At 39.6% G+C, this 27,805-nt stretch overlaps 1 long non-coding RNA gene across 14 annotated transcripts in view; it reads right to left on the minus strand.

The window, feature by feature from the left end:
- Positions 1 to 27,805, minus strand: part of LOC135312670 (uncharacterized) — a 94,808-nt gene that overhangs the window by 44,082 nt on the left and 22,921 nt on the right. For 4 of the 14 annotated variants that reach the window (XR_010372347.1, XR_010372346.1, XR_010372345.1 and 1 more), the window contains exons 5-12: positions 27,469 to 27,610; positions 24,185 to 25,301; positions 23,823 to 23,908; positions 22,549 to 22,791; positions 21,765 to 21,887; positions 21,013 to 21,122; positions 18,926 to 19,047; positions 14,713 to 18,045 (exon numbers count right to left, since the gene is read on the minus strand). This is a non-coding gene — a long non-coding RNA (uncharacterized LOC135312670). Of the gene's footprint in view, positions 1 to 14,711; positions 18,046 to 18,925; positions 19,048 to 21,012; positions 21,123 to 21,764; positions 21,888 to 22,548; positions 22,792 to 23,822; positions 23,909 to 24,184; positions 25,302 to 27,468; positions 27,628 to 27,805 lie in introns of those variants that run through there. The other 10 variants (XR_010372348.1, XR_010372344.1, XR_010372342.1 and 7 more) reach the window with 9 other exon arrangements.

Genomic DNA, 27,805 nt, shown 5'->3' on the forward strand with positions numbered 1-27,805 from the left:
CTCAGTGTGAGCAGCCCTCCCTAGTAATAGGGCTGTGGAAATACTGCTGGAGGTAGGTCTTGCGCTGCTTTCTTTTGTCTCTCCACTTACTCTTTGCAGAAAGATACTACCAGAAGCACAGAAAGGCCATAAAACTGAAGACATCATTTTAAATCAAAAGGCTTTTAGTGGTTGTATTAAAGGGGCTATCTGTGTTCCCAGTAGTGACTACAGCAATTATGTGGTGAACACTTCTAGACAGGTGCATAATTTGAAAAGAAAAAGGAGGTCCCCCCTTCTTTAGGAAAGGTCAGGCTTTATATTTCAGGTCTGTTTGACTAAAGAAGGAGAAAAAACAAGATCAGAGTGAAAGGAGGAGTGGGGTAGGATAGAAAAAAGACAAGATGAGAGAAAAGATTGGGCGGGGAAAAAAAGCAGGGAGAAGGATGAAAGAGAGAGATGACATCTGACTTGGACAAGGGGTGAACCACAAACCTAGTCATTGCCAGTATCCAGGAACAAAAACAACTCGTTTGCCCACCAGTGGCAGGGCAGCTGCCAGTGTGGCGGGACAGTGTCTTCCCCGGGCTGCTCTGCGTAGCACACCCCCAGCCTGCTTCCAGGGCTGCCCCTTTCTCTGTGCTGTGCGACAAAACTCAGGGTGTTCTCGCAGTGGTTGTGGTTAGGAAACTGCTGCATGTTCGGTCTCAATAGAAAAAGTATTTTAATACATGAAAAACAGGAAACTCAAGCACGTTTTGGGTCTAATTCAATTTCAGTTCCCCGATTCCTTTATTTTCTATGGACAAAAGGCATGTAACAAAATTATGAACTGGGACGTGAAGAAAGCAGAACTGTGCACATGACAGATAAAGCTGGCTCATTATGTGAAACTGAAGCCATGCAAAATATAAATTCAGAGCAGATTAAAACACCTCTCATCCAAAAACCAGTTAGGACCAGTCAAGCAAATCCCAGCACCCCGACAGAGTTTGAGCAGAATGTATATTAACTGGCACAGGTCATGGTTTCACAAGAGTAGACCAGATTATGAAGAAATGCAAATATTCTTTCTTCATTCTAAGCTGAAAGCAACCTCTGGTTTAGGAATCTCCAGAGATGAGGTATAAGGTACAAGGTACCAGCTCAATGTCAGCCACCCTACACTCTTTGCAAGGCCATCAGTGCATTTTAGTGCTAATGTACTAAAGCATAACGCTGGCTCAAGATAACCACATTCTATTGAGAAACATAACAATAGAGATAATGGAATAAGCACTTCATGCAATTTGCTAGGAATGTAGTTTGGACACCAACAGCCAAAACAAACTAAAATGGCAAATGCAAGGACTCTATTTTGAAACGATCTGCAAACAGACTCAGCAGCTTTACAGGGGGTCATATTTTCCACAAGGATAAACTGTCCTTGAACAATATTTTCAGTGTTCTGGGTACTAACATGCTTTCTTTTCATATGGATTGTTCTCACCTCCGCTCCTTTTCCTTGAACAAATATTTACTGTGACCAATAAAATTCTGCTCTCCATTTATGAGTTAAATAGCATCGCATTCCCACACGCTGTTTTATATACCCATACATAGAGCATACATGCCCACAGAAAATGACATCTCTAAACTGCGTCTGCTGGAATTATTTTTAAGCAATCATATTCACTGTAGATTTCAGTCCTGATTCATCAATACATTTAATTCACTGTGGTATTAGATTCCACAAGTGAGAGGAATGAAGCATTCAGCTCAAGAAAGGAGGTGACATATTTCACCAGAGATAATGTGTTTCTGCGAGTATGTGAAAGAGCAATGCCTGATACAGTGCCTGTAAGAATGGGAGTAAACACATCATCTTCACAGGGAACTACTGACATGTGTAATTTTAAGAAAGCAACCAAAAAATATTTTAGTGAGATTATTCATAAACCTCTAAATGTGTTCAAGGGTTTTACCAGGTCAGAGCTTAAGTAGGCAAATTAAAGTATGCAAGATGCCAGCAGACTATTAGTGATAAGCATGCTGGACTACTATCTGTTATTCATTCATTATTCACCTATTATTATTTGCTGCTAATCGTCTTGAAAGCTTCAGTAAACAAGTCAGGAATGGAAAGCATCCTTACATGTGAACCAAGAACATCCAGCACAATGTATGTATGAAAAAAAGGGTAAAAATTTCACAGGTTAACATATATAAATGGAGTGTGTCATCTAAACCTCTTTTATTTTTCACAAGGGGGGGCACACCCTCGGCGCGCCAGGGCCTGCCGGCGTTACTGCTGTGTTTATATAGCTTTGGGGAAGTCGAGGACCGTGCTCCACATGCGGGTCGTTTTTGCTGAATTCCCCTCCAGGAGCACAGGGGTGAAGAGGAACACATCTCTCATGAACACCTGCAGTGAGCAGTTCCTTCCTCAGGCACTTAAATAGATTTTCCTCATGCTACCGTAAAACAAGATACCGTCTGTTCCCCTTCATACACCCCAAAACATAAACAGTGGTAGTAACAAGAAAGAAGAGTGTGCCAGCAGGTTCCTCTGGGATGGAAAAGCAGAGTTACATAAAGCATTAACATCTATGCTGGATTTCGGGGTTACTCTGCAAATCCCAACTGGTCTGCAGTGCCCCCAGAAGAGGCTGAGGTCTCTCACATGCAGCAGGCACAAGCACCCTTGCATTCAAATACCTTCTGTTTGAGTTGTTCCTAGCCTTACAGATCTCTCTCAAGTTTTTTGTCTTTACAGGGGAGGCTCAGTGGCCTCAGACCATCTGAGACAGCCTGTTGGATGGTCCCTCGGTGGAGGAACAGGTAGACACAGACAAGCACAGAGACAGCGACACAGATGGATTGTGTCAGTTACGTACAGTTTCCCAACAACTTAATTAGTACTGGACTTAACTTGGTTTAGGAACTAGATGAGCCTGCATTTTGAAATTATTAGCGTAGGCATGTTCTATTTTCTATTTTACACTTACGTTGGATGTGGGCAAGCTGAGGTTTTAGTCAAGATAACCAAACTTCAGGACAAGGTGAGGGCCGCGAGACAACCATCAGGCTGAGCCTGATGGTGAGGGAAGCGCCGACTTCCCCGTGGGTGGAAGGAGGAGAAACATATCAGCACAGGCCCTTGGTCAAAGCATAAGGGGGTGGGAATTCCCTTCCAAAAAAGAGACATCCGGCCAGCATGAGCAAGGACATGTTAAACAGCTCACACTACCTGGTCCATACTAGGAGATGCACGCCGTACGGTGACGTCCTCAGTGTCAAATGCCAGTGAAGTGTCAAGCAACGAGAAAATAGTCTCAGCCACCAGCATGCTGGAAAGAGCAAAAACTACTGGGTTTTGCACATGTGCAAAGCATATATGCCTGGGTTGCCTAGAATAGCAAGAGATACACAATGCAGGACTGCCAGAAGTGTTGGTGAGCGGGACTGGGGAGATGCTGCACTGCTGGGCATAAAAAAGGATATAATCCCATGTGCTGAGCTCAAAGGAAATCCAGATGGTTTCCTGATAATCTTGAGAGCGAGAATCTCAGATCCATCAAGCCAAGACAGGGAAACTACATGAGACAGAGTCATATCACAACGTTTAGGAGACTTTCTTGTTTACTGGGTTGCTAGGTTGTAAGGTGTTTTTTGTACATCATAGCAAGTGTTTTCAATACTAACACCTGTATGACAAACAATTTGATATTTGAAAGCTGTGTCATCTGAAACCTTATCTGCCTCATTTGAGCAAATTTACCTCCTATCAGATACCAAAGATCTTTACCGTTACTTTACCATTACTTTATTTCAAAAATTGTAAACTGTGCTTTACAGAGAAAACATATTTTCATCAATTATTTGGCCACTATCAAGCAATTATCAATAATAGCATAGTACAAATTGTACTTGTCTGCACACCGTGCAATACATCATACAAAAATTTCTCTCTTAACTAGTCCCTAATCAAGTCACAGTGCCGGTTTCAGGGGCTTTTCAGGCACTTCTGAGAATAGGCTGAGTTAGACAGCAGTGGCAAGCAGCCCATGTGCAGGTAAGACAGGAAAGAGAGTCCTACCTTGGTCTGTGCCCAGCATCCCCTTATGCTTGACCCCTTCCAGACTGTATGAAGATTTCACCGATTTTTATAAAGGCGATGTTATTGAACAACTACTAGGAAGTCATTAAGCATTGTAAATAACTAAAATAGAGATACTGTTGTCGAAATACACTGAACAATTGCAGTTTGTGATGCATGAGTTTTGCTGTGTTGTGTATGTTAACTTACTAAATTGCAAAATTAATTCAGCCACAAAGGGTCTCCCAGTCAACCATGCAAATTGACACAGTTCTGTTGCAATGCTTTATATTTCAATACTGCCTTTAATCAGAGGATCTCAAAATATATTTGTGATCCATAATTAGTAAGATATACTATATTTCCTTGAGCTATGTAAGTACAATTACAGCATGCACTGCACTACTCTCATTGCAATTTTCCACATCTGTAACACTGTTGAGTGGGCTCATGCAATGGCAATAAGCTCTGACCATTGCCTTGTTTCTAGTTTACAAATGTGCTGGTCATGCAAACATGGGTATATACATGTGTCTCCACCGCTATACGTTCCCCACCTGTGCAGGTGCAAAAGATACAAGTTGGCAGGAGGACAGAAAACTTGCAACAGTCTTTTCCCTACTCTTGCAATGCCTATTTCTTGCAATTTTCCGGTTGAATCCTCCAAAGGAGGAGCAGCAATAGAACTGAAATGTGAATGCATTTGTGTACACATGTGGATGGATGCATGAGCTGCAAATCAGTATATCACACTGCAGAATCACGTAACATCTGAGAAGCAGACAGGTAAGCCTAAAATCTACCATTTAAAAACAACGGCATACCTAACTTGTCTTGCTAATCACACTGAAGACTATTCATGGTGAAAGATATTTTAAAATCCAATTTAGTTTTAACCATGTATTCTTATTTAAAGGCTAGAAGGAAAGTAGTATTCCATGGATAGTGATCAGAGACACCAGGAGACTTACTCTCCCACAGTTGCATTGTAGGTCTGTAGCCACACCAGCAATTGCATCCACTCAAATTACTATTAATTCTGCTTACAACATCAGTGCCTAAGGAATACTGAGAATGGAGTGCCTTCGGTCTTGTTAGGCTCTGTACACACAGAGCTGCAGCCAGGCCCTGCCTGGAGCTCTCACAGCCAAAACAAAGAACGATGGAGGAAAGGCTGGCGGAAAGGCAGTAACACAACCAACAGATTGTGTGATAGAAACAACTTCAGAGGAGGTCCATTTGTGTTTTTTCTTAACAGGGTTTAGATAAAGTGGGTTGTGTGGAACCAAAAGAAACAAAGGACTGATAAGGAAAGATGCGAGGAGAAATAGGCCAGGAGAGCTGAACACAAAACAGAGCAGACAAGGAGCAAAAATGAAGTGAAAGGACTGCAGGGAGTGGGAAATGCAGACAGGAGAGAGACAGAGCTCCAGCGAAAGAGGATGGGGCACAGAAAATCCTCCAGAAGTGCAGCAAGCTTTCACAGCATCTAACAGTCCCTATTTCAGCAACTCTGGTAGCTGTTCCTCTCTGTGGTTCAGTGGAGGCACCACTTGTGTCCTAACATCCTCTGAGCAAAAGAGCTCCCTGCACAACTCCGTGTTGAGGGAAGGGGGAGGGATGGGCACTGGGCAGAGCCCATCTACTTCCCCATCTCCTCACAGCCAGCTTGGCCCCGGCTGCCTCTGCAGCTGCTCCACCAGCTAAAGAGCTCGGCCACAAGGCCAACCACAAGCCCAAACTTCTTCTCTTGTTAGTTGGTTCACCACTGGTATCTCGCACAACAGGCCTGTGGTGAGCATGATGTGAACATGTTGAACACTCCTGCTTCTCTTCCACATCCACACCGTTTCCCTTTCTGGTTCAGATTAGCAGAAATACATGCAACAGATGAGCAAGGAAGAGAGGAAAGAGGAGGAAAGATGGATCTTTTTGGTTCATCACCTAGACAGCCTTTTAGGCAAGTGTGCTGACAAACATGCAATCCCTCTAGCAGCTGTTCCTATTAAACCCAACTGAATTTGCAGGACAGGCTTCTATCTTTATTACTTTTTTGTGAAAGCTTTCAAAAACCAAAATTTCTAAGTCTACTCTACCAGAGAGTTATGTTGTGCACCCTTTTCCTGCAGACAAAAGGACATCAGCATACAGCAGATCATGGTTTATGATAGCTGGAAACAGAAGATGGAGGCACTGTCACTTACCTCCATACCCCTGTCCCCTGTGGGAGGAAATGTAGTTCAAGGAGATAGATGTACAACCATTTCTCATGGTATCTTGCCAATCTTCTGCCCCTGAATCTATTATGATTAATGCTGATCCACCACCTGGAGTCTGTGTTGGCCGTTCATACTGTTTTTCATGGCGAGTAACCATAGTAAGCATGTGTAATGGATCTCCACCCACATTTTTTAAGAGTTCTGGGACTGCTGGAAAGATGAAGTGAAGTTAAACTGGGCTCCAGACCACACCATGTAACCGAGTCCCCTGTGGATCTGCTCTCTGTTGAAGGGCTTGTAGCAAAGGTTTCCTCTCCCTTGCAGATATATTAGGAGTAGCAGCAAGAAAAGAGTTACAGCAGGGTCACTTCTCAACAGGCAGCAGGTAAAAGAAGACTTTTTCTGCTCCTGAGCCACTCTGAATCCTGTCCAGCAGCAGGTTTCCAGAACCCTTCAGACAGTACGACACAGCTCACTGTGAACTTCAAACACGAACATCACAGGGTGACGTTCAAACAAGAATATCAAAGTTAGGGCAACAGGTTTCTGAAACATTTCAAACAGTTGCTTGTGAATCATCACTAAATGCCCATTTGTGGGCAAGAACAAAACCCTGAGCAAAGGTTAGCCCTCAAATGTTCTTGAAAAGCCATGTGCTGTGTTAAACAAAACCATTACAACACAAGCTGCAACTTATTTCCAACATCCAGAGCCAGAGATCATACAAAACTATCAGATTAGATTTGTATTGTAAAGTTTCTACTAAAACAAAATGTCTGATAGCACTAATATACTACACACTATATGTAGGTAAATCAATATTATCATTACCCCCCTGAGCACAATACTCAAGCAAGGTTTGGTAATCAAAGCAGACTGCATTTAACAGAATATCAGAAATATTTATGACATCTTTAAACAATTGCAAGCCTAAATGCTAGATCTCCGATGATTCAAAGTATAAAATTGGGATTTTGACAGCACTCCATGGAAAGAGCATTTTCTTTCTCCTTTTGATACACCACCATCAGACCCTCTGCATGCAATCCAGCCCTACAATAAGTATTCAGGCCACACACAACATACATAGGCACCCCCAGGCACCCAAAGCTTCAGCTGTTGCAAACTACCATCACTTGCTTGACTTCAGCACAACTGTCCACAGCGTCTGAGGATTTCATCCAAGGAAAGTACTGCATCAAAAACTGAAACACAACAGTTTTAAAGTAGCTTTTGACAGATGAACAAGGTTGGTGTAATTTTTTAAATTAACATCCTTTAGTTCATGTTATATTTTTATATAACAACCATTTAAGCTCATCTGCAAGGTGTTCAGGCCAGAAACTGGCCGGTATTGCCAGACACTGGTGTTGGGGTTTATAAATTATTACATTTCATTGACCAAACTAGGAGCCTAGAAACTCAGTTGAGATTTTAAACTTCACCCCACAGAAGTGCCAATTACGAGCTGGGGCTGAGACTGTGGCTGTGACAGAGAGGGTCTGGCTTTACAAAAAGCCCCACTGATTCTCACACCTCCCTCCTCACCTAACTTTCCCAGATAGACACTTGCTTCCCTGCTGACACTGCTGTGAATGTGATGAATAGGCTCTGGTTTAACAACAGAGTTTTCTTGTCATTCTGTCCAATTGCTAAAGTGGGTAGGTCAGTAGGATCAAAAATGTAGTCAAGTTTACAAAATAAAATCTGCTATTAATACAGTCTGGGTGGGTTTTTTTCACTAAACTGGTTCATAGGAAGACTCATCTACTCATCTGTTCATTCTCAAGAAATGTAAACTCCTTAATTCACCGCACATTTAATGGGAAAACCCATGGCCCTGTGATGTACACAGAGCCGTGCCACCCAGAGAAGCACTGCAATTTGATGACACATTAAACAGTGTCATTAGTTGGAGCAACTTCTAGGTATAAACACTGAAAACCTTTACAAGCAGTCGTCAACTGCTCATTGAAGAAACTGGTGTTAGAGGGTCCCTGCTTCAGCTGGTTTCTACCATCCCTCTGAAAGAGGTAGGTGCCCCAACTGCAGAGCTCCTCTTCATTCCTATTACAAAGGCTAGCAGGTTAATTTAACCCAATGAAAGCTCTTTACTTTAAGCTGGCTGACATTGCCCTGGAGCAGATTCTCACTATCTCTTTCCAAATGGCTCTGCTGGGGCAACAGCATTATAAAAAGAAAAATGAAAGAAAAAAAAAAAAAGATGAAGATGTTGGTAACCAGCAACAAAAAGGAAAGAACATCTGAAACCAGTGTGCTGTTCTACAGTGGATGTCTACTACATCCTAAAACACAAAACATCACTCAAAGATGAAATCTGCAGGCAAAACTAATCTTTGCCTGCCAATGCCTTTCCTTTGAAAGAGATTAAAGAAAAAGCAATTGCAGTGAAAAAACTACTCCTCCTTTAGTTAAACAAAATCTGGGGAAATTCTAAGAATACATACCTTGGAGAAAATTAATACTTTCTGGAAATAAAGTTCTGGAAATTATTAACAACTAGTCAACTTCTCTTAAATATTAGAATTTGAAGCTAAGGAAAAAGACAGTAATTTCAGCAGATAGATCTGAATTACACTTCTTTAAGACTCAGATCAGAATGACAATTTGATAGCAGAATTTGGCTACAGCAAGTTTTTTGCCCTGATTTTTGTTTCTTTCCTGTGAAACTCTGGAAGTGTTTTTTCTTTTTTCATTTCAGGCTGGTTTATGTTCTTCAAATTTTATTATTCTGTATAACTGCCCAAAATGCTGAGTGTTCTGTTCATACACACAAATTTCAAATTCAGTTTCTACGGCTTTCTTCTGGAAAATGCCAGTTTCCTCTAAAACACTCCTTTTCGATGGGGGAAAAAAAGAATTCTGAGCTGCTTCTCTTTTCTCAGGATGGATCTCACTTCAAACTTGCAGTAATTTGTTACCTTTTATTCCAAATCTTGGAAGAGTTAGTCAAGATGATTTTCCAGTTAGCCAGATCTTGAATTAAAGAGGAGGAGGCACTTCCACGGAGCTTGCATTGGTCTGTAGGTTCCCCCTGTAGCTGTTGATGAAAAACACCTCTTGATGACGGCAGTGTTGGATTTTGCATGAAAGGAGGCTTGAAAGTGTGGGAATAACCAGTAGAGAATAAAAATATTTTCAAAGAACTTAAGACTTCTATTCCACTCTGCCAGGTCCTTACTGTCAGCAAATCTCAACACAAATATAAATTGTGCTACTCAATACTGTTATAGTTGCTTCATGTTCCCCTCATCCTTCTTCTTTTAATATTAGCCCCACAGAAAATGAAACCAAGTAACTTCTGTTCAACCTAGGCATGGAAACCAACATTGTATTACACAAATGAGCAAGGATCTCCCTGATTTCAAATGGGAGCCTGCAAAATCAGGCGAGACCAGTCCAACACAGTCAGCCCCCAGATGACGTTCCCCACTGCCTGCGCAGACGTCCCTCAGCTGCGACCTGCCTCTTCCCTGCTGCTGCAACCCTGGGTCTTTTCACACCAGAAAACAGCACTTATGCCAAATTGTGAAGCGGTTTTACGAGGTGGAAAGGCACCAGCTAGGGGCTAAAGAAAGGCCAATAAACTCCTCTAACTTGTAACAAAATAACAGGTTTAAAACCAGGTCAGCTGAGGTGAAGGGCAAGTGCATTAATCGCCTGTATTAACAAGGCTCTGTGTGCCTGCGGCAGCACTCCACTGGAAAAGACAGTCTGTCTTGCTGTAAATAAGACAAATAAACAGCAGCTACAACAACAAATCTTCCCCCAATTTCTTTTACTTTTCATTAAATGAGTAATCTGATTTTTATTAAGTCCTCTTCAAAGTCCACGCGAACCACCCTTTGTAACTGCGCCTGTTTACGCTGCCTATATGCTCTCACACATACATTACAGTCTGACGAATGCCTGGAAAGGAACTTCAGCCAGTTTTGTTCTTAAGTGATAATCAAAGAAATCCTCCATCACGTGTTGCGGCAGTGTGAGCTGGCCATACCAGGACGAAGAGTCATACAGATGTTACCCAAATGCTTCCATTAACTTAATCTTCCTCAGAAGAGCCCTTCTGCTGCCAAGTACTTAAGACTGTCACTTGGGATTTAGATGCCATTTTTGCTCACTACTGAAGACTGGTCATGTGTAGGAATCTGCAGCCCTGATAATAGGGTTTACAGAACACCATGAAAATAGATTACTGGCTGCTGAAAACATTTTAAAAAGACAATGTTACCTTTTACTAGTCTTAAAGTGCTGTCTGGCATGGAAGACTTGATGGCTGTTTATTCCTGTATGTTTTCTAGAAAGCCAGCTTAGAACAAAATAAGGATTATTATAATAATTAGCTGAGATGTTGACAATATGATACAAGAGTCTAGATAATTAAATGTTTTCTTTCACATCATTTTAAAAAATAAAACTGTATTTTGTGATCAGAAGATGCATCAGACTTTCAATTGTCCTAGCATATGCTGTTATCTCTGTAATGAAAGCAGTTTTACTTTTTTCCCTTTTTAACTCAGTTGTTATGTGGGAAGATGTAGTAGTATAAAATGGCAGGAAATAGTATGAGTAAATTTAACTTGAAAAGTTTAGTATGTTTTAGAGAAAAGATTAACAAGTCCTATTTTTTTTTCAACTGCCTTTTTATCTCCATTTTTTTTCATCTTGCATTCGCTTCAGCCAAGCAATTCCAACAGTTCAGAAGGACAGATGTTCCATCTCATTCTATTCCCAGACAAGTCACTCTGTAAAATTACATTTCTTTTGAAACATTAGTATAACAGTTTAAAGACCATCAGAAGTTTTAAAGGAGAATTACAGAGGAATAATCAGCAATGTGTTTGGATCCAGTTTCTATACTAGATTTTTTTTAGCTGCAGTACCACTCCTCAGCGAGATACAGTTTCAAATTTATTTTCCACCTTGTGGTCCTTCCTGGTTTGCATCTATACGAGTACCACAAGCCTCACTGCAATCCACGCAGTGTATGTGTATTTGTGATATTCAAGGGTGACTTGTTCAGGTATGTGTTCAGTGAACCAAGGCATACCAATACACTTCACATGGCAAAAAAAAAAATATTTAAAATACACTACTATGCTGACTGGCTAATCAAAGCCTACTCAGCAAGGACATTCAGAATACGTATCATCACTGCTAATCTGCTCACGCTGATATACTTCTACAACAAGGCCAGAGAGGTAGAAACCTTTGGTCAATGGTCTCAGAACCACACGCCTGCATTGGCTCTTCCTGAACAGGTTGGGGATGGCAGAAGAATGAAAAACAAAGTCTCAAGAAAAGCAAATTAAGATTTAAAAGCAGTCACTTAATGAAGTGAGCAACTCTAGTGCACAAATCACTCTATGTGAATGCATCTATATTACTGCTTTAGCTGGGATCACAAGCACCCTTTGGAGTCGAACCTCCCAATCATCCCCATTTACTGCACTTGAGCTCACATTGCAGGGTAGTCTCAGAGCTAAACCAGAAGGATGTTGTTCCCAAGAGCCCTAATTTACTCACTTGGATTACTGACATTCAGTCCCCAGGACTAGACTAGCATCAGCCTGAAGTACCCTCCTGAAATGTGCACAGCGAGGGCACCAGGTTCAGATCACCGACAGTTCCCTTCTGCAGATGCGTCGCTGTAGGTCTGCACTGCTCACTAACGGGGACACACAATCTGTATTGCATCGGATGCAAGGCATATCACTATTAGGGCCTTCATTTTCAGGTTCTTCATAACACACGAATGCTGATGCTTGTGTAAACTGGAAATAACACTTTATATACACAGGTTTTAGGAAAGTACAGAATTCGGCCCAGTATCTCAAATCTTAATAATTACAGATCAAATCAATTGACTATAACTTGTATGACCTAGTAAATACATATTTGAGTCTGGCACATAAAAATAAATTTCAAATTAGATCCTCAGAATCCTATTCAATATAGTGTCTTCCTCGGCCAATTATTTCTCAATAAACACAGATTTAACTTTATTGGTGCTGCCAGTGTGAATTTGTTTCTTAAAACCCCAAAGCCGCAAATACTTACACACAAACAAAAAACTCCTTGCAGATGAGCATTTTATGTAACCCCAGTATTGCTTATACTTAGTAAACCTTAAGGCATACTTCATCATTTCAAGATCAAGACACAGAATCAAGATCAAGAACTGCACAGAGAAAGGCTCATGCATCCTTTTGTTCAGTTACCAAGATTCACCATATGAAATGGTGATAGATGAGCTCAGGCCAAAATATTCAGCTTAAGCCAGTTCATGCAGCCTCAGAGAGATGCGTGGCTTTACCCACCTTCCCATATCAGATGCAGCTTGTTGAAGGCACATGGAAGAATTTGACTCCTAGCTTTTGAACTTCAAAGAGATAGTGGCAAGATACTTATTTAACTGGGCTGGTTTTCTCCAATTGTAGCTATTTTGGAGTTAATCACCTCAGTTTCCTCTACTGTCAATGGAAAGAAACAGGACCCTTCAGGATATCACCTTTATGTGAGCTGAACCCCACTTTTACAGAAGGACAGTTGACTCTGAAAATAAACAGACACAACAGCAGCAAAATTCCTGCCATCTCAATGTCACTAGGAATTTTACTATTGATTTCAACATAAACTAATGTTCTAGGCAATTGTGGATACCCTTTAGTTATTTAGCACTATTTACAGCAGCACTTTGTCTTCTCTCGTTTTTCTAGCAGGAATTAAAAGAGAAAAAAAAGAAAGGATGCTCATGCTTGAGTGCAGAAAATAGAAAATGGTTATTGTGCTAACCTCTCTGAAAAGCAAGATAGCATCCAGTGAAAACTATATTAGGTCAAATCCATTTATTTAGTAACTCCAAAGAGGTCAATGGAATTGCAGCACAGATTAATTTGGTCCAGTGTTGAAAATTAAGTAAATTGAGCTAAATTCTGACCAAGGTATGTGCAATGAAGTAAGACTACGCATTTAACAGAGGAAAAAAATAAACTTACACCACACAGGATCAAGTCATGCTTCCTCTGGCAGTCTAAATCTCTTACCAAATAGAGTGGACCTACTCCTCTAATCTGGAGAAGCAAGATTTGGGTTTTTCTTTTTACAGAGTTACATATAAGAATGTGATCACATTAGGAATATTTTCTGTCATCACTTTTCCTTCAATTACAAAACAGAGTACAGAGGTAGGGGATATTAAGAAACCACAGTATTGGACTGTATCCCAAAACAAGGATTATATTAAATGAAAAAGGAAATACAAATTTGTTTCATGACTGTGGTGCTTCAGTTTTACTTAGATAACTCTAACAAAAGTGATCACTCGTGCCGGATTTACTCAAGTGCACATGCCGAACGTGGGATGGAAGATCTTACTTCCAGGAAAAATGCAGAAAATACATGCTCCCTAATAAAAACAAAAACTGCTTTTATTATATGACTAATCTTATTCATTTAATATCAGTACAAGAATGGACTAAGATAACCTGTAGCTCCAAAACACAGGAATAGCCCCTTTCTTCACTCATTTCAGTGTATTAGACTTTCGTCTCTACAAAACCTGTTGCTCAGCTAGAAAGCAAACTGCCACCTAATATTATCTTGTGCGGGCTACACCTAACGCTCTACACTTAGAAACTGCAAAACGACTTCCTTTATCATTAAATGCAACAGAGCTTATGAACATTCAAAATCCTGCAGGTATCCCTAGGAATTTGCATAATTGAAAGTGCAAACTGGGATCCTGAGAGCTATCCAGCCACCCAGCTCTTCTTGAATTCCATCGAACATGGTACTTAACTACTTTTGAGGATGTGGGCCCCTGTATCCCCCAAAATAATCCATCAATACTCACAGAAAGAGGATACCAATGTGTGTTTTTCAGGCTGAGCCCTGAATGAAAAATGTGGGAAAATCTTAAGGAAAAAGCTTCCTGCATGATGATACCAGTTTATCTTCAAGTATCATCTGCTTTTTAAATTTTCAGACACTAGAAGGACTAAAATATCACATAAATGTTACATTTTAAAAAAGGAAAGTCCTGGAAGTATCATAAATAAATGGAGTTCCAGGGGCAAATTCTGCACCCTTTCAGTGGGAGCCAGCCTGAGGGAGTGGGCGTGGAGTCACGCTAATGGGTAACAAAGTCATTCAGTTCACTCCTAGACTGGTACTAATTTCATTATTACACTACATAGAAAAGTGTAAGTATTTACAAATAATTTCACAAATAAATTTTCTGAATTTACACATGAATAATTCAGCCCAACGTTAAATTTTGCTCTGGAAAAAGCATTTTTCAGTCGCTTACAAAAGCCCAGTCTTTAAAAAGAGGATCCGATGCAAACATTGCCTCTGTATGTTCTGTTGATCTTACATGAGAATTGGTTTAACGTTAACAATATACGCCGCACAAAAACTCATATGTGCTGAACATTGCCAGGCTGCCAGTTTAATTTGAAATGACTTGACAGAAAATCTCTAGGCCACCAAATGCTATTATAAAGCCCTGTATTCTCATTAAAGGTCTGAGCCCTTTTTCTTCTCCCTGAGGGCAGACTCCTCGTGAGGCTGTCCCTCTGGCATAACATGTGATAGAGCTAATCTGTCTTCACTTGGACAGCATTGCGGATATGCAAACCCAGGTGGCACTAATAGGTTTACAGTAATAACTATGGAATTGGATACAGTATGTTACACTGTGAGAAATTCCCACAGATCAATTTTTGTGGTGAAGGTTAACCAACAGACATAGAGCCATAATATTCTTTTTTCATGGGTCTGTTAACAATTTTATGGTTTTAAAATAAAAGAAGAAAGACTCTCCTATATTTGGACAGAATATAAATATTTAACTTTTCAAACATACAATACAATGTATGTGCATAAAAATGTTCTCTTGGAAAGACAGCTTCTGTTGTCAGTTATTCCAGCTCAAATCTGGAGGAATTCCATTAGCTTCAAAGAAAGATACCAGTATAAATGAGAGCAGAATATGCCCCAAAAATGTATTTAACATAATATCATGTCAAACCGGGGTTTTTTGTACATTTTAGTGGTACTTTTGTAACTTTATTATTGGAAATTACAATGAGAATAAAATTAGCTGCATAATTATAATGAATGCACTATACAATTGAAAATACCCTTGTTGTAGTACAGCATTATAGGCAGAGACATAAAATTGTGATCTGACCATTTGTGGTCATTAGAGATCCCATGGTACTCTTTGTAAGATTAGGGGTTTTAATCTCAGTGTGCTGGCCAAATTCCAGCATGGGTAATTACATTCTCTCTACCTAAATTCTCTGCATTTTACCCAAGGTGGTTGCATTTCCATGGTGTTCCTTGCACATCGATTTTAAAATTCTCTAATACCCGTTAGCAGGAAAGGTGTTATACAAGATGTGATATCCTTGGTACAATTAAGTTAGAGTACATGCATTCCAGAAAATAGAAAAAGCCATCTGTCAATCAACTACAACGTTTAATCTACCGATTAAAAACATCATTTCAGCTCAAGAGGCACTCCTGTATTGTGGTATGTTATAGTCTTTGCAGTCATAAATTCCATACCCACGTTAGCTACCACAGATGGAACATATTGCGAAGTTAAACACACAGCACTGGTGACTGAAGAGGATGTATACAACCACACTGCAAATTCACCCAGCTTGTCAGTCCCCAAACAGCATTATTACCAGCTCAAGCCAAAGCATCTGTCTTGCTTGAGACTAACAAAGAGAACTCCTCGAAGGATTGTAATCATCTAGGGGAGGGAGTTCTGAAAATTAAAACAAAGCCAGACAAAAGAAATACACTTCTCAACAGGCAGCCACCTGAGCATTTCAAAAGTAGGGTACTTGTCTACCTGCCAATAGGATGATGGGCAATTGCCTACCCAAGCAATTTATTTCTCCCTCAAATAATTCAGGTAGTGCCTCCTACTTCAACACCTACTCATCCTCACTTATAAGCAAAGACATATGGAAAGAGGGGCAATGTACTGTGCAGCACTGCAACATGGTTTTCCAGCCCAGAATGCCACCTCATGCATACATGTTGTGCTTCTGATTGTCAGCCATTTTGGTTCATCTTTCACAAAAAGAAATGGACTGGAAACAAAATAACACAGCATCGCAAGAAAAAGCAGTCATGAAAAACACTTCCTAACCTTCCTTTCACCAGCATCTCTTTGCCACGTTTTTGACAGCGTCAGCTTTTCCAGTAAAAGGCTTGATATTCCTCAAGCACATAATGAAATCATTAAAGTGGATTTGAGTTTCATACACTTAATTCATCTACTAAGGAGTAAAAAAGCCTTTCAGGCTTGTTCTAATCACTGATTCAGTAAGTCATGAGCCAGGTCCAGAGATGCTCACTCTAGTAAAATGGCACCTTCATTTGGACTGAGACTGTTGCCCTCAGACTAGACATGTACAATTCAACATAAGTAATGTCTCAGAGTCCAGCCTGGTGAAACCAGACTTTTATATATATATATATATAAAGTGGTTATAGACAAATCACTTGTGTTGAGCGGCGCCATGTGCAATGATTGTCACTAAGTGCAGCTGGAAACAGGAAATCACTGATTTTCAATTGATATTTAAGAAGGAAATCGTTTACTATTTATTGTTATTAGGCAGACACAGTTGTACTGAATTAGTGCAAAATGATCTGATAAATGAAAAAATCCTGTCATTAATCAAGGTAATATTAAGTGAATTTAACTGCATACTTTAAACAGTTCTTCTCGTTTGTTCAAGCCTTCCACATCAATCCACACAGCCCACTTACACAAGATACAGTTTACTGCTAAGATTAATGTTGTTTTCTGTATTTACAAAAAGTCTCATGTATGGGCACTCAATCAGAAAAAGGCTTTATACAGCGGTTTCTGCTAAAAGGTTGTTTGACAGCTGATACCATGCAACTGCCACAGCCAACCCTTTTTCTCACTAGAGAAAAGTGGAGGTATTTCAGACACAACATCTGATAACAATTTCAATAGATTGTCTTTTTGATTTTGAATCTTCAGATTACCATACTGTATCAGTATGATTTTTGTGGGTTCATATTCAACCTGTATATGGCTAACCGTGATATCACGACCAGTGTAGTGTCCAAGTTCAAGAGAATATCATCCCCTTCAGATCGCCCATAACTCAAAGCTTTCAGACCTGACTCCATATGCAGGCAATGAAGAGAAGTTAAATTAGGGTTGTGCAACTTAAACACTCCAAGACTGTATTCCCATTTATGTTTTGCATTGCACAGACACATTAAGATCTGATCTGACCCTAGACAAAGTAGGCATCTCTGTGAGGTATCCAGCCGGAATACAGTCACCCTTTGATCCCTGACTTGCCAATAAGGATGGAAAGATACCTCAAGAGCATCACTCTAATTGCTTCAGATATAAATCAAGTCTGGAGATGCAAATCTCTTGATGAAGTAAGCCAAATCCAAGACAAAAATCTCCCTGGGCTCATATCCTGAACACATCAAAACATGAATGAAATCAGAAATAAACTATTATTCCTATTGAGTATGAAGAAATGAGACACAGAAATGGTGACTCGTCCAAAACCCCACGAGACACCTAAGGAAGAGCAGGAATGGTTCTCAGTTCTGTTGAGCTCTGGTCTGGTGTCTTATTTTTAAGATGCCTTCTTACCACATGTGCTTGCAAAGATGCAGGATCCTCGATGTCCTGTTGATCTAGGGCTTCAATTTTAGCAACACCTTCAAGCAACAGAGGAAAAACGTATTTTCCATCAAGAATTTTAAACAAAAGAATTTCAGTAGGAGATTTTTCCTACTTTACTTCTGAGGAAAAGGCCTGGCTGGATGTTCCAGATTCTCAGAAAGGTCTGACTGAGTTTAAAGCCAACAAATAAATTGGTTAATTAATGAATTGGCAGCTCCTGAAATGGCTGCCACATTTTCAGTTAGCCACATCCAAACCCAGACTTTTATCTCAGTTGTTCTTCCCCCTTCAGTGAAATTTCACATTACCTGTTCCTACAATATCACAACATCAACATCTGAATTTCCGTTACCTCAAACAGTTCTCTTTTCTCAAAACTGATATCTAATCTCCTGTATTACACAGACTCTTGAAACTACACCTTATGCAGCTTTATTCTTCACCAACTTGTCTTCACCTCTCCATCTTTTCTCTATCCCCAGACACCGTAGTCATCATTTTCCCAGTTAGGCAACCCACTAATCTCTGGGCATTTCCCAGTACAAATCACAATGCTAAAATCACTGCTCTGCTTTGTTCTGTACCCACTTATCTTCCTTTACAACTCCCTTCCCTCCCTCTATCATATCTGTCAAACAGTGCAAGTTACCTAACATCTCCTCCCTCCTTACAAGCTATCTCTAAAACGCCCCACGTGAAGCCTCCTCCCATTCTCATCTTTCTGCTCCCCTCTTTTAGGGTTTACTCTTTCTTTTGTTATTCACCAAGTTATTTTTCTCCTCATTTGTCATTCACTTGCAGTGCATTCCCCCCCCCCCCCAAAGCATCTTAATCACAATGCTATAGAGAGATTTTTAAATTTCTGTTAATAAGAAAGATGAATATTCAACCTGTGCATTTCACACAGCTCAGTACCTATTGTCTCGTTCATCCAAGCCTATTGTAGGCTCCATGGGGCAGTAGCATTTTCTCCTTGTATATCTGTATAGTACCAAGTACTCTCCTGGAGCTCAGCAAATAATAAAGCAGTTGTGTATCTTAAAGGAAAGAGATAACGCAGTAATAATGACCACACACATATGCAGTAACTTTTCTCCAGATGGATCCCAAAGCACTCTATACCATTTGCCAATTAACAGTACAAAATGAAGTATTTACATAGGATCATTTTACCCACGAACAATGGCATAATGCCAGCCATGCCTTAATTGCATGGAGTTACACAATACAAATTTAAGACAGGAAGTGAAGACTCACGTCATATTTCCAGGGAGAATTAAGGCTGGTGTATTATAATTACCAGAACTGGTTGTAAAATGCAAATAAATTCTTAAAAAAACCATATATTTTTGCCAGGATTTTGGAAACATCCAAACCATTTTTATCTGGTCAATGAAGAGAACAGTTAAACACACCCCAAACTCTGTACACTTTCAAAGATTGCTGCAATTTAGGAAAAACAAAATGCAAAAACCAGTGTACTCCTGAATAGTTTTAATAATACTCAAAACTGGAAACTAACCAGGACCTGAGCCCTCTTCAACAATTGTTGTAGGATTTTACTCCTCATTAACTGGGACTTCAGATGGCCAGAAATATCATGTTGTGGAAATATAAAAAAAGCAATTTAACTCTGCATTCACATATCCAGATTCAAATTATAACTTAAATGAATTATAGTAATAAAAGTTGAAGTAATTCCTGCTCATTTTGTTCTGCACATCAACAAATTCACAGGCAAGTTTACCACTAATATTTAAACAGAAGTTCCGCAAGTAAAAGAACGCTTAGCTCTCAAAAGACTTAATTGGGTCAAGTCCTGGCATTGGTCAAGTCATTCAGAATGTTTTCACTAACTTTAATGTAGTCAGAGTTTCACCCACAGTCCATGGGATGGAGGACTGAATAATGAAAAAATATTTTGAATAAATTATTCACTGACTGCTCATAAATTATGAATAATTTATTTGGAGAAGAGTATTCAACCATACATAAAGCTGGTCAAAGAGGGGCAAATGTGTTTCTGAGTCATTTATTCAACAATTAATGGAAAAAAACTATTCACAAATGTCATTCAAACAGCTCTAGACTACAGTAACTTGGTTTCCAATTGACTCAGTATGTCTTTTAGAAAAGTGCCAGGTTTTCATGCACACTAAGATTTATTTCGTTATTTAAGATCCTCTTGTTTCTGTTTTTCCCTTTACCATAGCAAAATAACCTCTTTTTCCAGTACCACCGCCACTGTTGCAGGCCTCGCCTGCTTTGACTGCAAGCCCAGTATGCAACTGCAGTTCTGGGCTTTAAATAATCTCTCCCTTCGCCAAGAAGCCTGAAGCAAAGAAAAATGAGCATATATACGTTTGAACTTCCGAATACGTACTAGGTGGGGAGCAGAGAGGAAATCCACCTCAGAACAACAGCATGAGTCAGAGGAAACGCAAAAGAGGTGAGACAGAGTAAGTACCCGCGCTCCTCCAAAGCCCCTCTTCCACCCACATCCACGCTCGGACCCGCGTGCCTGGAGGGACCTGGGAGCACCAGGGCACAGCCTGAGCAAATTTCCATTCTCAAGCCACAACGTGATTCATCGCAACCACTGGCCAACTAGGTTGCTGTTGAAAAGAAATCCTGGCATTTGGTGTAATTATGCTTTCTTAACTATATCGATGTTAAATGCAGGAAATTCATTTTGTTATCATTGTTTTTCCAATATGCATTTAAAATGTAGCGTTGTGAACACTGGCTGGTGTTACAGCCTCAATGGGATTTTCTCAGTGCATTAAGCACAGCATAATGGAGTGCACTCATCTTTCAACAACTTGACACTTTCTTTTTTTCCAATGCAACTTAAACAATAAAGGTCAAATTTAAAGACACAGCAAGACAAACAGCTCTGCTTTACTTTTTTTTTAAAGTTATTCGCTAGCATTTAGTGAGGATTTCCAGGGTACTATAAACCATTGAGGTTAAACAGAAATGAACTGCTAAATAGAATTTACCTGAAAAGGAGGGAGAGGTGGAAGAAGGGCTGTACGCTGCTCTGACAAATATAGAATCAGTCCTCTTCGAATGCAAGGTGTACAGAAATCAGTGACATATTTGTTGTGTTCTGAGTAAGAACAAAGGCAAAGTGAAGTGAAAAAACGCAGAAAAGGTCAGAGCACAAGGCTGTACAATAAGTATTTAAAAGCAAAAAAAAAAAGCCAGTATTTTTCATCCAGATCTGCTTTAAAATAATGGTACCTAGAACTAGGTATAATATTTTCTTAATTTAGAATTTTATAATACAATCTGATTTGGCATCTAGAATATATAATCATCATCAGAACGTAGATACTATAATCCTTGTGACAACATCTATTCTACCTACTCTTTTTGTTGCTATTTTGGCTTGATTCTAAGCAATTTTACCACACCAAGTATTACTTTTATTAATAAGGGCTAAGTATAGCTGAGTACTGCTTAGCAAAATCTCATTTACCTGAATAACTAACTCCCTAGCAATGATGAATACACACAGTAATGTGCATGCTTTCATCTCCACATAATATACATCCATTAACACCCACTGTGCAATATAAGTTATCAAAGAGCTATGTGCCCTGTATCAATTGAAAGAGATTTATTTAGCAGACCATGGTTTTATAGGTTAGCACTTTTTGAATCCTTGGCCTGCTTGCTGGCCTGTACCAGAGGAGCAAGGTCTGGAGCTGGAGAGAATCCCAGGTAAAAAGTGGGTGGTGTGGCTTACAGAGCAAGTCACTCCTGCAGTGGCATCTATCCATCTGAGTCACACCTGAAGCCTCACAGTGCCAAGGACAAGATACCGCTGGAGGTGCTGCCTTTTGGAGGAGGTGTACAGCCCGGCGTTAACCTACACGAAACCAGCAGAAGGATGAGGAATGAAAGGCGGCATTCAGAGAACCCACCCATCACTGGAGCCCTGGAGCTTAGCACAGGCTTGGCAGGATCTCCAATCATCTGACCTCACAGATTAGCAAGATGGGAGAAGGGAGGAGATGGAAGGTGTTTGTAGGGGAGATGAAAGAGCAACTGAATCCTGACAAAAACAACCTTCCTGAGACCCCTGTGTCTAATGTCAGCAGTTAGTTTGTATTTTCATATTTAATTTGGACACTGCTGGACCAAAGTCTCCCAGGCACAACCTGTCACCACGCTGGTTTCAACAGTGTTAAAGTGGGATACATTTGTCCTGTTGATTACATTTTAAATTGACATCATCTCCTCTTTATGCTTGTAGCATTGCACTAAGATTTCTTTTTCAGGATTTATTTCAAGCATCAGCCTTGCCACACATTCAAGCTACTGACCATTTAACCACTCAACCCCATGAAAGAAAAGAAGCCTTTTTCTTTTTCCCTCCCCTCCCTAGCAGATCAATGTTCAGGTCTCATCCATTCCCTATTTAAATGACCCCTCTATAAATACCCTGTTAACCAATATTTACCACACTGGTGCAGAGTCTGAAAAGTAAATTTGAAAAGAGGTGATTTCAGCCCTCATAAACAACTAACCAGGAAATGCTTCGGGAACAGCAGGCAGGTAGGATTCATTAGCTGTAGCAGGGCTACAAAAGCCATTCACAACACCCTTGTTGACACTGCTTTACTTCTTCAGGACTCTGCTTGCTAATAAACTGCAAAAGGATTAACCAAGGAATTTCACCGAAATCGCCACGGAATTTATAACCTTACTCTTGCTGCCCTGATGCAGTCAAGTTCCCGTACAAATCTATTTGGAATACACAACATTTATTCCTAAAACAGAGGAAAGGGGCAGAAGTCAGACTGAATTAATGGCAACCAACAAGGTGATAACAAGGCATTGAATCCAAAATTACAAAGGAATAATGGAAATTAATATCTAAATAAGCAAAATAAATCATCCCTCCCAGATCACAAATTCCTGATGCTACCTTGCCTTTCTAAGAAGAGAGCAGGATGGCATAGCTACCAATCGGTAGGTAAGGTACCAAAATGTTTCTGGAATAGCAGTTTTGATATAATGACAGCTGCTGCAGCATTCTACATTCAAGTAGTGGAGTAAAACCAGCTTTGCTAAAATACAGTTTGTATTTATCCTTCCATGGTAATGTTTTAAAACTACTTCCAGAAGAAGGCAGATGCAGGAGCAATGGCTCTAACCAGGGTACCTTGCCAGAACTGAACAGAGAAGAACCTTTGCAATAGGTGGGCATGTCCTGTAAACTGCAAGTGCCGGGGATGAGCCTTAGTCCCCAAGTTTCAGAGGGTTCCCCCTTTTTAGACTAGGTGTCATTCAGCAAATCATTGCAGTAATGCTAGGGCTTTTTGTAAAAGTCATCTACACATGAAGAGTTTGCCTGTGTGAGGAGGCCAGGACTGGGCTCCTCTTTATATCCTCTGTTCCTGCTTCAAGCAAACATTCTAGTACATGATCCTACTACATTACACACCTCATTAAAAAAAAAAAACAAACCAAAAACAAAAACAAAAAACCACTCCGTTTCATTTTGCTTTCATGAGCAATTTACATTTCATTTGTGATTTTTAAGCAGAAAACCCTTGGCACCGATTTTACAGATGACATAGTGAAAAGGTTGGGGGTTTTTGTTGTTTTTTTTTTTCCTCTTAAAGAAAATAGGATTAGAGGTAGAGGCTTTTATATTCTACCACTTCTGAGACATATGTTCTGCTCTCCCACCAGTTATGAAGTGATTACTGGAGTGGCACAAACAGATTTTTTTTAACAAAGTGAAGGTGTGATTTTCTCAGGTTCTGTGAGAACAGGCACACTTATTTTTACCAACCCAATCTGTTTTCCAGTAGTTTAATGTCCGCAGGGTTTATAAGGCTATCTTCGGTGTTGGATTCAATGCAGCTTGCCAGGTGCTACCTGAGTATGGAATTTTAAAGAAAAAGACACAGAGAAAGCAGAAATTATACAAGACTCAAAGTAATTTGGAAGCTGATTTAAATATACAAAAAGATTGACCTTTTTTGCCACTTGCCCATATACGGTTCTCTAAAGCTTGAAGGCCGTCATATCATACTCACTTTGTTCTAGAAACCCCACTGACGATCTATCCCTAAATAATTTACCTATATAGCCTGACTTTTAAAAGTACTATTTTTACTCCACAAAAAGGAATTTGATCTTATAAACACTTACTGCCAGGAACAGCGATTCCTGGGTGGAAACGGGACTCGATTTCTTGCACCTTGCCGATTTGAGCTGCCCTAAAATGTTACCAAAGGAAGAAGTGAAGAGATCTGATTTGATATCAGTTCACACCCATTTTTAAGGTATATAAAAACTGAGACAAGCAGATTTACCTGCAAGGCAGTGTAGAGAAAGGGTTCACACCTGAATTGGACTGCTCACCTATTCCAGATTCTCAGCCAAAAATCTATAAATACACCAACAGAAGACAACGCTCCTCCAAGCTAAATTTTGGTCTGTTACAGTGGGACAAATTTAGAATAACCACTTCAAATGCAGTGAAGTTACTCAGGACCAGAGGAAGTGAGAGCAAAATTTGGCAAGGACTGTACAGGGAAGTAGTCAGTTAACATTTAATCCTTGGTGAAAATCCTCAGGTCTAGTGTCTGTACAAAGAATTTACACTGGTTTAAAAAACAGTTTATCTGAAAATCCCTTCATGGATGTATTTCAAACTACTGATGTATCAGTAATTTAGCTTGTAATTTAGTTATACAAGCTAAACTGTAGATTTCCAGCCTGGTTGAAATGTATACATTTCAGCTCCTGCAAAGTTTTGAAGCAATTTTAAGTATCGTACTTCTGAAAAAAAATGCCTGTTTTTAAATCACTGAGAGTTTACAGGTAGACAAAAAGTCTTGCACAGGACAATATGCCTTAAATATGTTTGTGCTCAATGGCTTTACTTTGTCAGTGCTATCGAGACATGGGGTTTGTAGGGTAGCTTGTTGACACAGGACGGTTCAGCCCTCTTAAGAGTCTTCATCCTTACCTCTACGCTGAGGGATCGGACAGTGAGGTCAAAGTCATTAGTCCCTGACAAAAGAGGCCCCACCAAGCACACTCGGTAGGATTTTTTGTTGTCATTGCTTCTTATTTTGGAGGAACAGTACCCCCTCCTTGCAAACTGGGATTTTCAGTGCAACATCATAGGAGTTAATTTGGCCACACTCACAGGAACAGCAAGATCGTGCATTTAGCAGCAGAGGTGGTGGAGACCCTTTGGTACAGCAGTACAGGTTTCGGACTCCTTTGAAATGCAGCTTTCATGAAATCAGGAGTTTAACTGTCAAGCTGAAAGGAAAATGCAGACTGGGAAAAAATCTACACATTGAAACTTAGAGAAGAGATAATCCTTTTGTAGGAAGTATCTACAGATAGCCTTGGTCTTTTCACCTGTAGACCTCTTACAATGCCAAAGGCCCTTCTGACTTCAAAGTTATTCTTAGAGCTTTGTTTTTCCTTGCTTGCCTGTTACAGTATTTCCTGCTACTGAAACAGCTCCTCAGTGATGGAATCAGTGATGTTTCACTCTTTTTTTTTTTTTCACATAAGCTCCCCATCCCCTCTTATCCCATTGCTTTCTTCCCTGTTGGCTTTACCAGATTTGTATCAGACAAAGCTATGAACAAATAAACATTCCCTTTTTTAAATTTACTATATATACTGTATTACCCTGTAACTATACGATGGCAATCTCAAGCATCTTGCATGAATTATAACAAGTTATTTTTATTTATTTTTACTATCTGCTTATTACCATCATTAAAAAAAACCCACAATAGAAATTAAAGTGCAATAATCTATGGCAATGTAAAATGTTAAGTATCTGCTTTAGATCCACAGAGGCAAGGAAATTAAAAGAGGCTTAAACTCTGAGCTAATGCTTCATCCCTAATTCATTCTCTTGTGCCAGTATATTGAAGTCTCAGCACAATGAATCTGTGAAAGGCCACATTAATGTGTTGTGGAACTGGTGTACAATAAATTGATAGGAAATTTAATGTAACTCTGATCAGAGACTGGCCAGAGATCGCAGTGATGAGTAATACCAGGCAAAGAATTTACATTTTAATTCAGGCTTTCCTTGAATTTTTGGCTTTAATTCATACTCCAAATACTTTTGGGAAAGAAGGCTTCTGCTGAGGCATCCTATACAAGGCAATGAATGTCTGACAGCAGTTAGTACTTTGTGATTTAATTGCCTTGGTATTTCTTAAAAATAAGAGGTCATATGTCACCAAGCAACATCAGTGTCTGAACCTCCTCTCTTAAAGACTACTAAAAAATATTAAGTCCCATTTACATCAGGAGGAGCATACTAGTCCTAACATTGCAGAGTATGTTTGTACTGACAAAGAGCTCCTAAGATCTCATAATCCTATATTCTAACGAAGCAAATATATCTTACATAGTATTAACATTAAATCAAACAGAAAGTCATGCTCTGCAATAGATTTTTTTCAAGAAGAAAAGCTTGCTTTTCAAAGTTCTTTCTGACCCAAGTTTGCTCTTTAGGTTTGCTATGAAATGAAACAAGATTTTAAAGAGTGGAGATTCAGAAAAATTCAGAACCAGTGTAATCTTTCCACTGTAAATATCCATGCTGAAATGACAAAGGAAAGTAGAAGGTGTATGCAAAATCACTGCAAATAAATTGCTACATGTGCCGTATCTCGTAGAACTGCTGAACAGTTTTTATTACATTTTTGTTCATTGGAGATTGCTATAGAGATCTCTGCATTGCAAGTAGCCACACCATTTCAGTGCTTTGCTGTTTCAGAAGAGCAGATTTTCTTGATTAATAACAAAAGGTTTTGTTGGGATCAGAGCTGTTTCCCACCATCTCTATGCAAACCCGGCAACACAAACTGTGTACATTAGCATTTCAAGGAGCCTCCTATTAATGATGGCAAGAAAAGCTCCTCTCGGTGGGTAAAATCCATTTTGTCCTCTCTTGTGACATCTGTTCTAACTTTTAAAGCCAGAAAGGAAACTAGATAATGCCAGAGAGTCTTTTGATTTACTGTATTGGCACTTGTGATGATGCTTCAGACTATAAAAGCATGTAACCCTAGTGGACATACATGACTGTGTAAATGTGAACATCTGCATATTCCCACAACATAGGGTGAATTGAAGAAGTAATTCCAAAGTTCTTTGTTAAACTTTTAACTAGGTTTTTTTTTCCAGATTTCATAATTATGCTTTCAATTACTTCTATACCATACAAAATTCAACATTTTCGATTGTATTTTTATGTAAATGTTTACTGCTACATATGTTTTTTGAATTAATTTCATTTCCCGAAAGCTTTTCTTTATTTCACGTTTTTTTTGTAAGTAAAGACATTTAAGCAGATAGAGTTGGAGAAACCGAAATATGATTAAAAAAATAAAATGCCAAACAGTGTAGGAGAAGAGAAAGTAAACTAAACCCTGCAGATTTCTTACCTCTTTACACCATCTGTGCAGTATTGCTCTTAGGCCTTTTACATTGGTCATCCTGGGAACAAAGCTGAAGGCAGATTCCAGCAGTTTTTCCATTCACTATTCATTCAGAGGTTCATCAGCTCCATATGGATCCAGCCAACTGCTGTGTTAAATCAGAGCCTTTTCCCAGAATTGACATGGTAATGAAGTCATGGTATTGCTCACAGAAAAGGCCTCCATAGGTATTTTCCTCTCTAACAAATCCAGCCTTTTCACCCCATTCACTCCCTAAAATTATCTCATAACGTTACAACATCTGTGAACTGGGTTTTTGCCTTTTAATGTCTAGCATGTTTTA

This window comes from Phalacrocorax carbo, chromosome 3 (assembly GCF_963921805.1).
Source record: "Phalacrocorax carbo chromosome 3, bPhaCar2.1, whole genome shotgun sequence".
Taxonomy (NCBI): Eukaryota; Metazoa; Chordata; class Aves; order Suliformes; family Phalacrocoracidae; genus Phalacrocorax; species Phalacrocorax carbo.